The sequence below is a fragment of the Canis lupus genome, chromosome 9, assembly GCF_003254725.2.
Source record: "Canis lupus dingo isolate Sandy chromosome 9, ASM325472v2, whole genome shotgun sequence".
In the NCBI taxonomy this organism is placed as follows: domain Eukaryota; kingdom Metazoa; phylum Chordata; class Mammalia; order Carnivora; family Canidae; genus Canis; species Canis lupus.
Genome location: NC_064251.1, coordinates 37,970,193 through 37,986,816, shown reverse-complemented (window position 1 = coordinate 37,986,816; position 16,624 = coordinate 37,970,193). Strand labels below are relative to the sequence as shown.

Below are 16,624 nucleotides of genomic sequence, written 5' to 3'. Positions count from 1 at the left end.
CAGTAAATCATCAACCAGAACCTGGAATCTCAGGAATCTCTGAGTGTCCAAACCACATTATATCACTTATCAAAGAGAGAAGGAAAAAGAGTCTAAAGACATCTCATTTTTCAGTTCTAACCCACATCAAAATCTAGAAGCTCTGTGCAATCTATTATTCTCTTCTGGGTAAGGTTTTAGTATCAAAGATATATTTTTCAAGCAAAAAATGACACTATAGGTTGATGTAACCCATTCCTCCATCCCTGGAAGTACTGTATCATGTATCCATTACCATAAGAAATATTCCTAGACTTATCTGGGAATAAGCACACGAGTATTTCCCCCCTTCCCTCAATCCAAACAAAATGTTCACAATCAAGACAAGCTGAAGGGTTCAGTGGTGAGCCATTGTGAAAAAACAGGTGGGAAACACTCCAAGGAAATAGGCTACTGAGGAAAATAGAAACTTCCAGGAACAAAGAGAGCAGGGCTGCTCCTCTGCAGGCAGACCCTTCATTTACCCCTAACCTCTGCCAGACCCTGATCTGTTCTCCAAATCTGTAGTTTTACCTTTTCCAGTATGGCATATAAATGGAACTGTAAAGTATATAATCTTTTGAGACTGGCATCTTTCACTTAGCATAAGACCTTTGACATTCATCCATGTTTTTGCATTTATCAGTAGCTTGTTCCTGTTTTATTGCTGAATGATGTACCACAATTTATTTTTTTATTTATCTATTGAAGAACATTTGGGCTGTTGCCATTTTTTGATGATTATGAATAAAGCTGCTTAAAACATGCATGTGCAAGCCTTTGTGTGGATATATGCTTCTCTATGGTAAACATCTAAGATGTTCTGCTGGATATCTGGTAAGTATATGTTTAACTTAATTAAAAAACAAAACAAAACACTCAACTCTTACCCCAAGCGGCATTCTCACCAATAATGCATGAAAGTTTGAGTTGCTGTGCACCCCTGGTGTCACTTGGTGTTGTCAGGTGCTCGTTTTGAGACATTCTAATAGGTGTGTGTAGTGGCATTTCATTGCAGTTTTAATCTGTATTTCCCTCAACACTAATGCTTACATGAAACATTTTTTCATGCACATCTTTGCCATCATATATACCTCTCTTGGGTAAGTTCCTGTTCAAATGCTTTATCCCCCTTTTTTATTGTTCAGTTTTGAGAGTTCTTCATGTATCCTGGACGTAAGTCCTTTGTCAGATGTTTCCAATTTGCAAATATTTTCTCTAGGTCTGGAACCTGTCTTTTCATTCTGTGAACAACACATCTTTCACAGAGCAAAAAATTTTAATTCTGAGTTAGCCCAACCATCAATTTGTTCTTTTATGGATTATGCTTTTCATGTCATATCTAAAAACTCTTTGCCTAACCCAAGGTCATGAAGATTTTTCTCCCACGTTTTCTTCAAAACACCTTATAGTTCTGCTTCACTTTTAAGTTACTGATCTATTTTATGTTAATTTTTGTATAACATGTGGGCTACAGGTTGGAGTTCATTCTTTTGCAAATAAATGTGCTATTGCTATAGCACCATTTGTTGAAAAGACTATCCTTTCTCCACTGAACTGACTTTGCACCTTTGTAAAAAGTCAATTGTCCATATTTGTGTGAATCTATTTCTGAACTGTATTCTATTCCACTGATTAAGTAACCTTTAAAAGAATAACCCACAAAGAAAGGACAAAGTATGAGAGAGATGATAGCAACTCAGTTTCTTAAGCTGAAAAGTCAATGAACTACATAGTTATTAAAATGCCTAGGGACACCTGGGTGGCTCAGTTGGTTGAGTATCTGACTCTTGGTTTTAGCTCAGGTCATGGTCTTGGGGTCAGGGATAGAGCCCTGAGTCCAGCTCCATGCTCAGCATGGAGTCTGCCTGAGTTCTCTCTCTTCCTCTCCCTCCCTGTCTGTCCCTCCTCCTCTTGCTTGTGCTCTCTTACACAACCTCACTCTCTCTCAGGTAAACAAATAAATTCTTAGGCGGGGGGGAGGGGGGGAGAATCCCTAAAATTAAAAAGACTGACCACACCAAGCATTTATGAGGACGTGGAGTGACTGGAACTCTTATACACTGCTGGCAGGATTATGAAATTGTATGACCACTTTGGAAAAGAGCTTAGCATTTCTTTAAAAGTTCAACATATACTGGGGCCCTGGCTGGCTCAGTTGGTAGAGCATGTAACTCTCGATGTCAAGGCTGCGAAGACTGAGCACCACACCGGGTATATAGAGATTACCTAAAGTATAAAAAGAATTTTTCAAAAAAGTTCTATATGCTAATAACCATGAGACTCAGCCATTCCATTCTTAGTTATCCAGGAGAAAGGAAAGTACACATCCATATAAAAACGTGTACACGAATGTTCATGGCAATTTTCTTTGTAACAACCAGTAACTGGAGCCAAAACAAACTGTGTCTGTGCCTCTAATGAAACATCCCTCAGCAGTAACAGGCAATGAGCTACTGACATATGCAAAACCATGGATGAACCTCAAAATAATTAAACTGAGTGAAAGCTCAAAAAAAAAAAAAAAAAGATACAAACTGTAGCATTCCATTTATATAAAATTCTAGAAAACAAACTATAGTGACAGGAAACAGATTAGTGGTTGCTTAGGGACAGGAAGAGGCAGGAAGAAAAGCTAATAAAGAAGCTCAAGAAACTTCTGGGGATGAGGAATATGTTTATTGTCTTCATTGCGGTGGTGGTTTCATAGATGTCTACACATCAAATTGTACAAATGCTGACAGGTTAAGTAAGCTGAAAATTGAGGACTGACCATTTCATTTAGTAATGTGGGGTCATCTGTGACCTTGGTGAGTAGTTTGGGTAGAATGGTAGAGATACAGGCTTGACTGGAATGGGTTCATGAGAGAATAGGAAAAAGGTATCTGTAATAATGAATACAGACTCTTTCTAGGGATGTGGCTTTAAAGGGGAACAGAGAGATGGGATGCATATACAGTTTACTGTATGTCAATTACACCTCAATAAACCAGGTTTTAAAAAGCAAATAAATTAATAACCAACATAACAAACCTGAGCAGGTTGACTCTAGTGCTAACAGTGAAGAAGAATGAGAAGAAGTCCCCTTATGGTCTGTGAATAAAACCCCAGAAGATTCAGGAACTGGCAGTGCTGGGCACCTCTAGAAGAGAAGAGCAAGACAGGGCTAAAAGCAGTCAGTATAGGAGATCCTTTCCCAAAGGCAGAAGCAGAGAACTTTATCTTCTGAGAGTTCAACATAGCATCTCTAGACAGGAGGACACCAGACATGATAGAGGACAAAGGCATGGTATTAAAAACAGAGGAAATAAATTTAAGTTCAGAGATTAAATGCTCAGACCCCAGCTTGCCCACCTGATCTAAAGATATTGACACTGGGGTTCCCCAAATATGGTCCATATAGATCACTTCACAATGGAAAACAGGGGCAGCCCTGGGTGGCTCAGCGGTTTGGCACCGCCTCCAGCCCGGGGTATGATCCTGGAGTCCCGGGATCGAGTCCCATATTGGGCTCCCTGCATGGAGCCTGCTTCTCCCTCTGCCTGTGTCTCTGCCGCCCTCTCTCTGTCTCTCTCTCATGAATAAATAAACAAAATTTAAAAAACAAACAAACAAACAAACAAAAAAACAATGGAAAACAGAAAAGAGCCCCACTAAACATACAAAACTTTGAATCAACTTTTTGGTACCCTCCTCTTTTTGTTTTTTTCTTTTTAAATCTTATTTATTTAAATAATCTCTACACCTAAATGAGTGGCTCAAACTTATGATTCTGAGATCAAGAATTACATGCTCTTCCAACTAGCCAGCCAGGCGCCCCAGTACCCTACTTTTAAAATCAACAGAGAGGAAAAGATTACCAAACGTCTAAGAAAAACATCTATCATGTTATACAGGGGTTAAAACAAAAGAAAAAAAAAGCATGGAGGGAACAAACTATGTAGGAAGCACACTTAAGAAAATATGTATCATGTATATCCTCAGAGAAATAACATCGAAATGATAGAAGAAATAAAAATACTGGATGGAAGGGTTTGAAAATAAAGCCGAGGAAGTATCTTAGAAAGTAAAACCAGGAGTGCCTGACTGGCTCCATCAGTGCAATGTGTGACTCCTGATTTTGGGGGTTGAGAGTTTAAGCCCCAAGGTGGGTATAGAGATTACTTAAAAATAAAATCTTAAAAAAAGAAAAAAAGTAGAACCATAATAGAAAAGAGAGAGAAGAGATCATGGAAAACTGAAGAGGAAAAAAGAAGGAAATCAGAGGGACAGACTAACATCAAATGATAGGTCCGATAGGTCCTCCCAAAAACAGAGGAGAGAAAATCACAAACAAAATAACTTCAAGGAAACTTCCAGGACTAAAAATTAGTATCCAGGTAGAAAAGGCCTGCGAGTACTCCATATAATGGATAAAACAGATCTACACCAAGTGGAGCATCATGAAATTTCAGAATTCTGCAGTCAAAGAGAAGTCCCTAGCTTCCAGAAGAAAAGGAAAAAACAGTAAGATCAGGAATCAGAAGGGGATTTTGACTTATCAAGAGCAACTTTAGGGATCCCTGGGTGGCGCAGCGGTTTGGCGCCTGTCTTTGGCCCAGGGCGTGATCCTGGAGACCCGGGATCGAATCCCACGTCGGGCTCCTGGTGCATGGAGCCTGCTTCTCCCTCTGCCTGTCTCTCTGCCTGTCTCTCTCTCTCTGTGTGACGATCATAGATAATAAAACAAAAATTAAAAAAAAAAAAAAAAAAAAAGAGCAACTTTAGAGAGTAGAAGGCAATGGAATATTTTATAGAATTCCATACACAATCAAGTGTGATGACAGAATAAAGATATTTTCAGACAATCAAGGTCTAAATAATTTACCTCTCCAGCACCATTTCTCAGCAAACTACTAGAGGATATACTTCACCAAAATAAAGAGTAAGCCAAGAAAGATCCTGGAATAGGAGATGCACAGAGGTGAGAAGCTAAGGTAATCCCCAGAATGAGAGGGGAGATGTCAGCATGATAGCTGGGCATCAGAGGTGAACAGTCCAGATTAGAGCAGGTCAAAAGGCTCTGGAAGAGACTTCTTCAGGAAGATAAATTGGCAGAATATCTGATGCAACTGAGTATCTTGAGGGGAGATTTAAACAACTACAGAAAAGTTTGGGCTTAAATAACTGTACAGAAAATAATACAAACAGAAACGTAACAATTATTAACTCTAGAAAACAAAATGATGTGTGGGAAAGGACAAATAATCATAGTATATATATATTACATGGCTCACCTGTGAATGGTGTTTACACAGACATAATAATGTAAATACTGACTATTGATCTAACCAAATTACAATATACAACCACAAAGCGATAGAAACTGTGTATGAGTGTAGTAAGAACAAGAGCTAAATCCTCATTTTCATAATGAAGTACCAATAGATAATGCCTAAACTGAAAAATCAAGTAGAAACAAAACATGTTAATTAGAGATATGGGCAGAAATCCATGGATTCAAAAACAAAACAAAACAAAACAAAATAATTAAAAATATAATTGTTGCTTTAGAGGTACCTGGGTGGCACAACTGGTTGAGAATCTAACTCTTGGTTTCAGCTCAGGTCATGATCTCAGGGTCATAAGATCGAGCCCCAAGTCAGACTCCACATTCTGCGCAGAGTCTGCTTGAGACTCCCTCTTTTTCTCCCTCTCCCACCCACACACTCACATGATCTCTCTCTCTCTCAAATAAATAAATAAATCTTAAAAAAAAAAAAATATATATATATATATATATAGGGACACCTGGGTGGCTCAGTGGTCAAGTATCTGCCTTCTGCTTAGGTTGTGATCCCGGGCTCCTGGGATCAAGTCCCACATCGGGCTCCCCACAGGTAGGCTACTTCTCCCTCTGCCTATGTCTCTGCCTCTCTCTCATGAAAAAATAAATAAAATCTTAATATATATATAAAATATATATAAAATATATAAAATTGTTGCTTTGGGACAGTAGGTTCTGGCAAGGGAGTGGTGTACACAGGCAGTAGATATTGGTTTTCCTATAATGCTTTATAAAATTATTTGACTCTTTATATAAAAATTTGGGTAAAAACTTAAAAGAGGAAAGGGGGGGGCAGCCCGGGTGGCTCAGCGGTTTAGTGCTGCCTTCGGCCCAGGGCCTGATCCTGGAGACCCGGGATCAAGTCCCACATCGGGCTCCCTGCATGGAGCCTGCTTCTCCCTCTGCCTGTGTCTCTGACTCTCTCTCTCTGTGTCTCTCATGAATAAATAAATATATAAATCTAAAAAAAAAAAAAAAAAAGAGGAAAGGGGATGGCTCAGTTGGTAAAGCATGTGACTCTTGATCTCAGAGTCTGAGTTCAAGTTCCATGCTGGGTATAGGATTACTTAAAAAAAATAACAAAATAAATACATAGAACATTTTTTAAAAATTAAAAGAAGAAAAAGTCCAAGGTAAACAGAACAGCTGGTGGAAACAGAACAATTCTAGGAACTAAAGTAAATTTAAAACAAAACTGAGTATTTGTAAGTGTACATAGTTTATATAGAAAAGGAACATTAATTATATAGAAAAGGAACAATTAGAAAACAAAGGGCCTCTTACAAATTAAAAAATGATTACAAAAAAAATAAAAATAAAACCTGGAAATCAGACAGACATGGAAAATCTTTTAGATACTAAAGCCAGGTTCAGCATCAAAAAGAGAGCAGAGAAAACGGAGGGAAAGAAATTAACAAAGAAATCTCAGAAGAGAATTTCCCCAAACTGAAGGAACCTAGTGTTAAGGCTAACAGGGCCCAGGCAGTACTCAGCACAACGAATGAAGAAGGACCCATACCCAGACATCTCTTCTGGCAATTTCAAATAACCAAAAGTAAAGAGCTCAAATATTTCCAGAAAGCAACACAAGCCACCCACAAAAGAATGAAATTCAGAGCAGCAACCACCTCCTCATTAACAACATTCAGATAGGGCAGCCCCGGTGGCGCCTAGCGCCTAGCGGTTTAACGCCGCCTTCAGCCCTGGGGTGTGATCAGGATTGAGTCTCACGTCAGGATCCCTGCATGGAACCTGCTTCTCCCTCTGCCTGTGTCTCTGCTTCTCTCTCTCTGTGTCTCTCATGAATAAATGAATAAAATCTTAAAAAAAAAAAAATCAGATAACAAAACAATACTGGTAGGTTGAGCAGCTCCCCCTCAAAGAGGTTCACATTCCAACCCCCAGAGTCTGTACATATGTTAGAGTATGCTAACCCCAGAGTCTGTACATATGTCAGAGTATGTTAAGAGTCTGGGATGGGATGAGTATCCTGAATCAGCCAGGTGGCCCCAATGTAGCCACAAGGTCCTGATAAGGGGAAGGTAGTAGGGTCAGAGTCAGAGAGAGAGAGAGAAAGAGAGAGAGAGAGACACATTGGAGGAATAACACTGGTTTTGAAGCTGGAGCACAGCCATGAGCCAAAGAATGTGGTCAGGTTATAGAAGTTGGAAATGCCAAGGAAACCTTCTCCCCTGGAGCCTTCAAAAGAAGCAAAGCCCTGCTGGCAGTCTAGCTTTAAGAGTTCTCACCTCCAGAACTGTAAAATAATAAATATATAAATAAATAATCATGTGCTGTTTGAAGCCATCAAGCTTGCAGTGATTTGTTGCTGCGCATAGAAAACTAATATGGAGCAGTACTGTTGAATTCTGAGGTAAAGTCATTTGCAATCTAGAAATTTATACCCGATGAATTAAGACTATATCAATGAAGAATGGAAGTACAGTATTTTTAAATCTACAAGAATGCAAATAATTTACTCCCCACACATTTTTGAGGAACAAACTGACAAAGTAAACTGAGATAAAGGAAGACAAGAGCCCAAAAATAGCTTCAAGAGCAATGAAAAAAAAAAAAAAAAAGAAAATCCTAAGGGAATGACTGTGCACTAGTCCCAAGGAAACAACCAGTTCAAACTGGGAAAATACAATAGAAAAGATGGTATGATTTAAAGTTTGGGGAAAAAAAAGATTGAGCTAAAACTGAGCCTCAGGGTGGGGGTGGGGGCGTAGGGATTAGAGACCTAAGGGGAAAATGATGTAATAGATTAATAGTCTGAATGTGAAGCAAACAAAAATACAGCACGGTTTTAAGCATCTGGTGCAGGGTTTTTGTTTTTTAAAGATTTATTTGAGAGAGAAAGAATGCGTGCACACATGAGCAGAGGGATGGGCAGAGGGAAAGGGAGAGAATCTCAGACTCCATGCTGAGTGCAGAGGAGGCAGGGCTACATCCCAGGACCCTAAGATCATGACCCAAGACAAAACCAAGAGATGCTCAACCAACTGTACCACCCAACCGCCCCCAATACAGGGTTATTAATAAAAGATCTACTGGAACCAGGAACTAGAAACTTGAACTACACTAAGAACATTCTCCTTTAAGTGGCCCAGGAACCATGACTCTGAAAACAAAGGAAAAAAAGTTTAAGTCTCCAGTTCTTCCCCGCCCTGCTATTATACTTTATTTACATGGTAATAACACTGTAAATGCGGTTTGCAGGTTTTCAACTCCTGGGGTCAATGCATGGATAAAGCACTGGGTTCTTGGTTGTAGCGGCAGGGCAGACTGTAAAACTGGAGCAGAAAGAAGATGGGATGGACTATCTCATATGCTTTCCTCAAAATTTCTGCTGTCTCATCCTCTATTCCTCATTCACAATTTATGACCTTGGTTTCTCTTTTGACGAAAACAACAATCAAAAGAGAATTTTCACAGACTCCTACCTATCGGTGCCTATTTATATACTCCCTTCCCAGCTGTCATGACAGTTAAATTGTCCACACTGCTATCGAAGGACACCCTTCTTGTGCATAGTCCCATCTCCACTTACCTACTCAAGGACATTGCTACAGCAGATGGAGCATTCTCCTCAACATACAAACATGCAGCTTACTTCTTGCTTCTCAAAATAATCAAAACACTTCTCTGACTCCACATCCTTCTCCACCCAATGTCCCATCTCTCTGCTCCCCTTTAAAGTCACATCCCTACAAAGAATTGTCTAAACTCACCATCTCAAATCCCTTTTTCCCATCCTCAGCAAACCCATTCCCGTCAAGCCCATATCCCACTCCACGAACAGTGCTCACCAAGGTCATGGCTGACCACCATGTTGCTAAATTAAATGTTAATTCTCAGCTTGTTTAACCGGTCAGGAGCATCTCATCTTTCATACCAGAGAATAAATGAATCAAGAAATAGATATAGGGATGTCTGGGTGGCTCAGCGGCTGAGCATCTGCCTTTGACTCAGGTCATGATCCTGGAGTTCCCGGATCGAGTCCCACATTGGGATCCTGCTTATCCCTCTGCTTATGTCTCTGCCTCTCTGTGTCTCTCATGAATAAATAATAAATTCTTAAAAAAAAAAAAAGAAACAGATATAAACAAGCTACCTAAAATTATAGAAAATGAATAAAATGAGACTAAATGTAAGGCAAAGGGTTCCTGCTGTCTTCCTGAATGCTTCTGTACTGCTTATTCTGCTCCTGTATGATATTAATAAAATTATTTAAGCATAGGTTTTGAGACACATATAACAATAATAAAGGAGAATAGCATCTCATGCAGCAGTTAGGTTCTCAAGCCTGAACACAAAGCAAATATCAAAGTTCTGACAAAATGACTTGAAAACCCCTAAAACTGCCTATAGGGTTCAGCATTGTACTGTCTCCACAAGCTCAACCTAAGCAGCTCCTCCCCTCAAACTCTAGGACCACAGCTAGTTCAACAGTTAAACACTGCTGTAAATGATTACATTTAGGGACCCTGCTGTACAAAGACTGTGTGCTAGAAGTCTAAACCCCAGATTCAGTCTGTCTGATGAGATGCTCACAGAAGGGCAACTACAGATCCCACCCTCCATCTCTGACGGGCTTCCTTTGTGGGGCCTATGGGAGGCACCACTGGCTCACTGAATACAATGGCAGGCCGAACTTCTGCACTACTCAAGCTGTTTCTCTCTCCCTCTTCTTTTTTTGGCCAGGCACCTATAGTTAAAAGTGGATTAATTAAATGTCCATATAATGAGGCTCCAGCACATAATGATGAGTATAGCTTCCCGGTGAATATAGCAGGTTGAGTAACCCTATTAGCAAACTGCTACTATTACCAGCTACTACAGGGTTGCTTCTTGCTTCTGTGGCCAAAGACAACCCTAATTCCTAAGGAACCCAAACCAGTAAAACAAATTTTCTGACTAGATTGGTTTCAGCTGTTTACACAGTTCCACAGCCCTAGGGCTCAACTCTTCAGGGTAGGTAGACTCACTGCAGAAGACTCTGACCCTCTCTTCCTGGTCCTACCACTTAGTTACTTTGGAAAAGCACTTGCTCTGCGATCCAATTTTACTCTTTGTATAATATAAATGCCTAATTAACCAGGTTGGACAAATTAAGTAAGTAGCTCAATAGGGACCAAAAGTCTTCCTACACAAAACTCATTCTCTAATAAACAGACAAAACACAGCATATGTTTAAATGCTAAATCAAGAGGTATTGTGTAAATATCAAACAAAAAGTTATCAAGAGATGATTGTCTTCATTTCCCACCTACAGTTTAGGAAAAATAAGAGATCAATAATGCTCTGAGGTAGCAGGAAAGGAGGAAAACAACAGTCACAGAAGAGAATTTCAATTGTTATAAATCTTCTAAGGCCAACAAATTCCAAAAACCTTAAGAAATAAAAAGGCACAACCCCTTGGTCCCAGCAATTGCAGAGAATATAGATCTATGCTGTCCAATACAGTATCCACTAGCCATATGTAGCTACTGAGCAGTCAAAATGTGGCTAGTCCAAATTGAGATGAGTTGTAAAAGTAGGATATACTCTGGACTTCAAAGATTTAACATGAAAAAAAAGATATATAATATACCTTCTTATTTGTTGACTACATGTTAAAATATTTTTGATACATGGAGTTAAATATCAAATATATTACAAGTTAATTTTACGTGTTTTCCTAGACTTTTTCTTAACGTAGTTAATACAAAATTTTAAATTACATATGTGGCTTACATTATATTTCTATTGGAAGGGCTACTTTCAAACAAATTGCACAAATATGTATGTACAAAGATGTTTATCAAAGCATGCTTTATAAAAGTGAAAAGCTGGAATAAACCTAAGCATCCATCAATACAGATTGGTTAAATAAATTGCAGTAAATCTATAAAATGGAATATTCTGTAGCTACTGAAAATGCTGATGTACATCTAAATATACTGACATGAAATGATATATCAAGTAAAAAAAATAAGCTTACAAAATAGTACATATTTATAAGATTCCTTTCTTTTTTCAAAAGGAGCATGTGTATGTGTATGTATGTGTATGTGTATAAGCACAGAAAAGGTCTGAAAGGTTATTCATCAAAATGAAAACTGTGGTTACCTCTGGGCAGTAGGATTGCAGGTAATCCTTCTTTTCTTCCTTATGCTTTTATGTATTTTTGAATTTCTGAAGTAAGCATGACATAATTTTACAATAAAACAGTAAAGATATCTTTAAAAATGAGACATCAGCTAAAAGAAAAAGATCAATCTTTTATTACTTTTGCTAGATGAAGTCTACAGTGACAAGGGTCCTTAATCCGACACAGTGCTACACTAGGAGAAGCTTGCAAATACCTCTGTCCCAAGCTACACTTAAACTTACCCTATAATTAAGAATGTTTCAGGGTTCTACATATCATTTGTGAAAACTCTGCCATGAACCCATAAGGTATTAACAGAGAGAACACAGAAACGCACATTTGTCACCTAAGGCAGCCAAGTAATTTAAAAAGGGAGGGCTGGGACGCCTGGGTGACTCAGCAGTTTAGTGCCTCCCTTAGGCCCAGGGCATGATCCTGGTGTCCCAGGATGGAGTTCCACATCGGATTCCCTGCATGGAGTCCACTTCTCCCTTTGCCTGTGTCTTTGCCTCTCTTTCTCTCTGTGTCTGTCATGAATAAATAAATAAAACCTTTAAAAAATAAAAAAATAAATATTTGGTATCTTTTGAATTTTGAGCCCTGTGAATCTACGCCTACTTTAAAAATAAAATCTAAAAAACAAAACAGAAACATTATCTATAAAAACTCCATGATTGCCCATGACTTACTCAAAATTTAAAAAGTTATTCCTAAGGGGCACCTGGGTGGCTCAGTCAATTTAGTGTCTGACTCTTGATTTCCTCGCAGGTCATGATCTCAGGGTGGAGAGATCGAGCTCCAAGTCAGGCTCCAAGCTCAGTGTGGAGTCTGCTTGAGATTCTCTCTCCGTCTGCCCCTCCTCCAGCTCACACACACTCTCTCTCTCTCAATAAATAATCCAAAAAAAAAAAAAAAATTTATTCTTAAGGTGTCTACTGGTGCTGAGATCAAATTAGCATTAAAAATTGTAGTCTATTCAATTCAAAATAGTTGAAGGGCTGGGGTAAAGGCCAGAGATTGTGGAGAAGGTGAATATGAACGAGAAGTGGGAAGATGCAGGGGAGCAAAGACAATGTAATTTATTAACAGTGGAATTTGTTCTTATACTCGTACGCAAGTAAAGAACCTCAACACTTCCTCTCTATATATTACATTATACTGTGTTCCTGGGTTCTTTTGCTTATGGGAAATAGCAAAATGTCAACCATTGTTTCTATTAAAGGTCTTTAATGATATTGCATTTTAGACCTGTAATGAAACATGGTGCTCACTGCAGTTTGTAATGCATCTCATTAAATACATTAATAACATGCATTTCACTAAAAGGTCAACTTATTATGGCTGAAGTTTGGCTTTCCTTTAATCACTTCATTTAAAGCTACAGAGCCAACTCTGAAAAAGATAGTAGAGAGTGTCTGTTACAGAAATCCTCTCAATTCTCCCATCCATTAAAATTAGTTACACTTACTAAGAAATCACTGTTAATGTTCTTATATGGAGTAACAGTATTGTGATTTTTCTTTTTTAAAGATTTATCTATTTATTTTAGAGAGAGAGAGGTAAATCTATAAGTAGACTTTAGAGCAGGGGGAGGGGCAGAGGGAGAGGAAGAGGAGGGAGCCCGAGACACTGAGATCATGACTTGAACCAAAATTAAAAGTCAGACACTTAACCGACTGAGCTACCCAGGCACCTCAGTATTATGGTTTTTTAAAAAGTGCTTTTAAAGATACATGCTGATTTACTGAAAAAAATGATAAAGCATCTACTATTTGCTTCATACAAATCCAGAAGTAGAGGGAGAGTTAGTATAAATATAAATAAATAAGATTGGCCAGGAGTTGATGACTGCTTAGCTGGCAAAGGCATGTGGGTTCATTGTACAAGTCTCCATGCTTTTATGTAAGCTTGATATATTCCATAATGACAATTTTTAAATAACTCATGCTCAGGTTTCTTTCTTCCTTATGTTGCTGCCACCAACATAAAAGACCTGCCTCCTAATCCTGTAGGACTTTTAAAGAAGAAAAACAGAGAGGAAAAAGTAACCTCTTTAGAGAAAAATGCTTTTGCCACAGGAAAACCCTTAATTTTGCTAAAGCTACTTTATGACTTATCACTTCTACAACTACTTCAAGAGTTATAATCACCAACATGTAACACCAAGGTGATTGCAGACTAAGTGCATGTGTATTGGGGAAAGGAGATACTGATCTATTTTCTGAAAAATAGAGTGGAGGGTGCTGACATTAGAACAGCATGCTGCTCATCAGTTTAACTATGGTTAAAATCTCCTGCTTTAGAGGCTATTTTAGGACTATGAGAGTAAACAGCAATGCTAAAGACAGAATATATCAATCCTGAGAACAGGATCCCAGGTGTAATGAAACTGACGTTGAGAGGATAAGAGGGGTCTGAAAGGAGAAAAAATTAGAAAGGCAGGAGAACCCAAACAGCATTCACAGTGTCACCAAAGTCAAAGGCAAATATGTCAAGGAAAGGTTGAATGCTTCAAAGAGGCAGTAGCTGGCTTTGGTGGCAAGGAAATCTCTGATCATCTTTTCATAGTTATGAGACAAAAGCTGAATTGTGAGCATTAAAGGAGAATGTAACACTACACTTTCCAGAAGGAATGCTTAATTTAAATTATATAGGAAATTTGAGTACTAATAAAAAGTCAAAAAACACTGAAGACAATGAGGATGATGGTTATTATACTGATGACCATCATTCACATGACTGATCATTACCAAATGCTTCTTTTGGCAGAAAAATACCCATGCCTAACATGTGTGCCAGACACTATGCTAATGCTTTATACTGATCATGTCCTGCAATCCTCACAATCATACTATTGCCCTCTCTCTGTGAAGTAACCTGCCCAAGGTCACATAGGTAATCCATTGCCAATATGGATTCTAAAGCCAGGCGGGTCTAACTTTAACTCCTATAAGACAGTGCACTGACAAGAGATTTATTAAAGACAGTAAGTTCCAGTGCCTGTTCTGGGGTCAGTACATATTCAGCCTTGGTTCTACACTAGCCATATAGCACAGTATAAATGGTGCACCCAGAGTAATACAGCCCAGAAGTTTTTCTTAAACCGTTTACCAAAAAAAAAAAAAAAAAAAAAAACGTTTACCAATATAGGGAGGTATTACATTTTTATGGCTGTCATAAGATTGAAAACAAACAAAAATTAGCCACCCTGGGGCATCTGGCTGGTTCAGTCGGTAAAGAATGTAACTCTTGATCTTGGGGTCATAGTTTTGAGCCCCTCTCTGGGTACAGAGAGGATTTAAAAATAAAATCTTAAGGTGCCTGGATGGCACAATCGGTTGAGTATCCGACTTAGTTTCAGCTCAGGTCATGATCTCAGTGTCAGAGTCTGCATGGGACCCTCTCTCCTTCTCCTTCTGCCCCTCCACCCCATGCTCTCTCTCTTTCTCTCCCTCTCAAATAAATAAATATTTAAAAACAAATCTTAAAAAAAAATTAGTCACCCATCAGATGTGCAGAAATGTTACTTACTAGATACTATTGAAGAAACTATCATTCAGGTTAGAATGAATGATAGAATATGTGACACTAAACAAACATGCCTTTCTTCTCCCTCCTCCACTGCAATCCACCCTCAGATTGTCACAGACATCTGTCACATTTATTGCAATGCACCAATGAGACAAAGAGGGAATTGGTTAAGTACAAAAAAAGATTAAAAAGATCAGAACAGTTGCAAAATAAAAGTAAATGATACTAAAGTAGCTAAAGAAACTAAGTTACACTCAAGAATAAGAATGTGTCCACCTTGGGATCCCTGGGTGGTGCAGCAGTTTGGCGCCTGCCTTTGGCCCAGGGCACAATCCTGGAGACCCGGGATCGAATCCCACGTCGGGCTCCCTGCATGGAGCCTGCTTCTCCCTCTGCCTGTGTCTCTGCCTCTCTCTCTCTCTCTCTGTGACTATCATAAATAAATACAATCTTAAAAAAAAAAAAAATGTGTCCACCTGACAGGGACTAACTCTTAAAATAGCAATATTTTAAGATGAATTTTTTTTTTTTAAAGGCACAGGCTCAAGTAAAAAGAGTAATAATTAACAAAATGGAAAAAGTCTCCACATGTAACACTCCAGACATTTAACCTAGAGCAGTCTGGGCCTCCCTCCAAAGCAGACCAGGAATTAGGGTACCAGGGCATTAAAAATAGAGAGATGGGGCACCTACCTGGCTCAGTCAGTAGAGCATACTACTTTTGATCTTGGTGTTGTGAGTTTGAGCCCCATGTTGGGCACAGAGTTTACTTAAAGAAAGAGCGGGAGGAGGGAGGGAGGGAGGGAAGGTAGGTAGGTAAATAGCAGGTAAGTGCTCCAAAAATCTCAAAAATTTTGAAAATTGCCAATTTATCATTTATTTAAGAAGGGGAGAAAAACTAAGGGAGGGATAGAAAAGATCCACCCTCACTGTATCCGTGGGGTTCCTGACTTCAGGTACCCCTGATGGACCTGATGGCTGGACCCTAGGAATCAATTCCTAATTACAGCACGTATTCCGGGGCACCTGGCTGGCTGAGTCGGTAGACTGACTCTTGATCTCAGGGTTGTGAGTTTGAGCCCATGTGTGGCACAGAGTTCACGTTTAAAAAAAAAAAAAAAAAGGCAGGTATTTTCCCACAAGAGAGGTTTGCAGGATCCCCTACCATAGAAATCCTAAATATTTACTTTCAACTTTGAGGTGATTCTATCTAGAGGCAGATGTCCTCCCCGGGTCCCTTCCAACTCTAACTCCATGGTACCATAAAAACAAGTTTTAAAGAGCAAATGAAAACACTTAAGTCTCAGCATGCAAATATGGAACAGCAATTCCAACCACAGTACACTAAGCCCAAATCTCCCTCTGCCCCATTCTTTGGTGCCCTTGGGCACAGAGCACAGTCCACAGGAGGCAAGGCATGTAACACTTCAGACATTTAGGCGGTGCAGAAGACTTTTAAATAGTAAGGTAGGAAAGCTGGAGTTGGCTCTGCTATGCATGAACAAGCTCTATAACTTTGGGCAACCCATTGTCTCTGGGCTCTAGTTTTCTTATCTGTAAAATGAGGGGACTGCAAACCAAGTAATTTCTAAATTCATCAGGACACCTGGGTG

The 16,624-nt window shown here is 39.1% G+C and overlaps 1 protein-coding gene across 7 annotated transcripts in view; it reads right to left on the bottom strand.

Annotated features, from left to right (window-relative positions):
- The window catches only part of AATF (apoptosis antagonizing transcription factor), a 109,512-nt gene that overhangs the window by 87,692 nt on the left and 5,196 nt on the right, over nt 1–16,624 (bottom strand). The gene's annotated exons all lie outside the window — the stretch shown is intronic.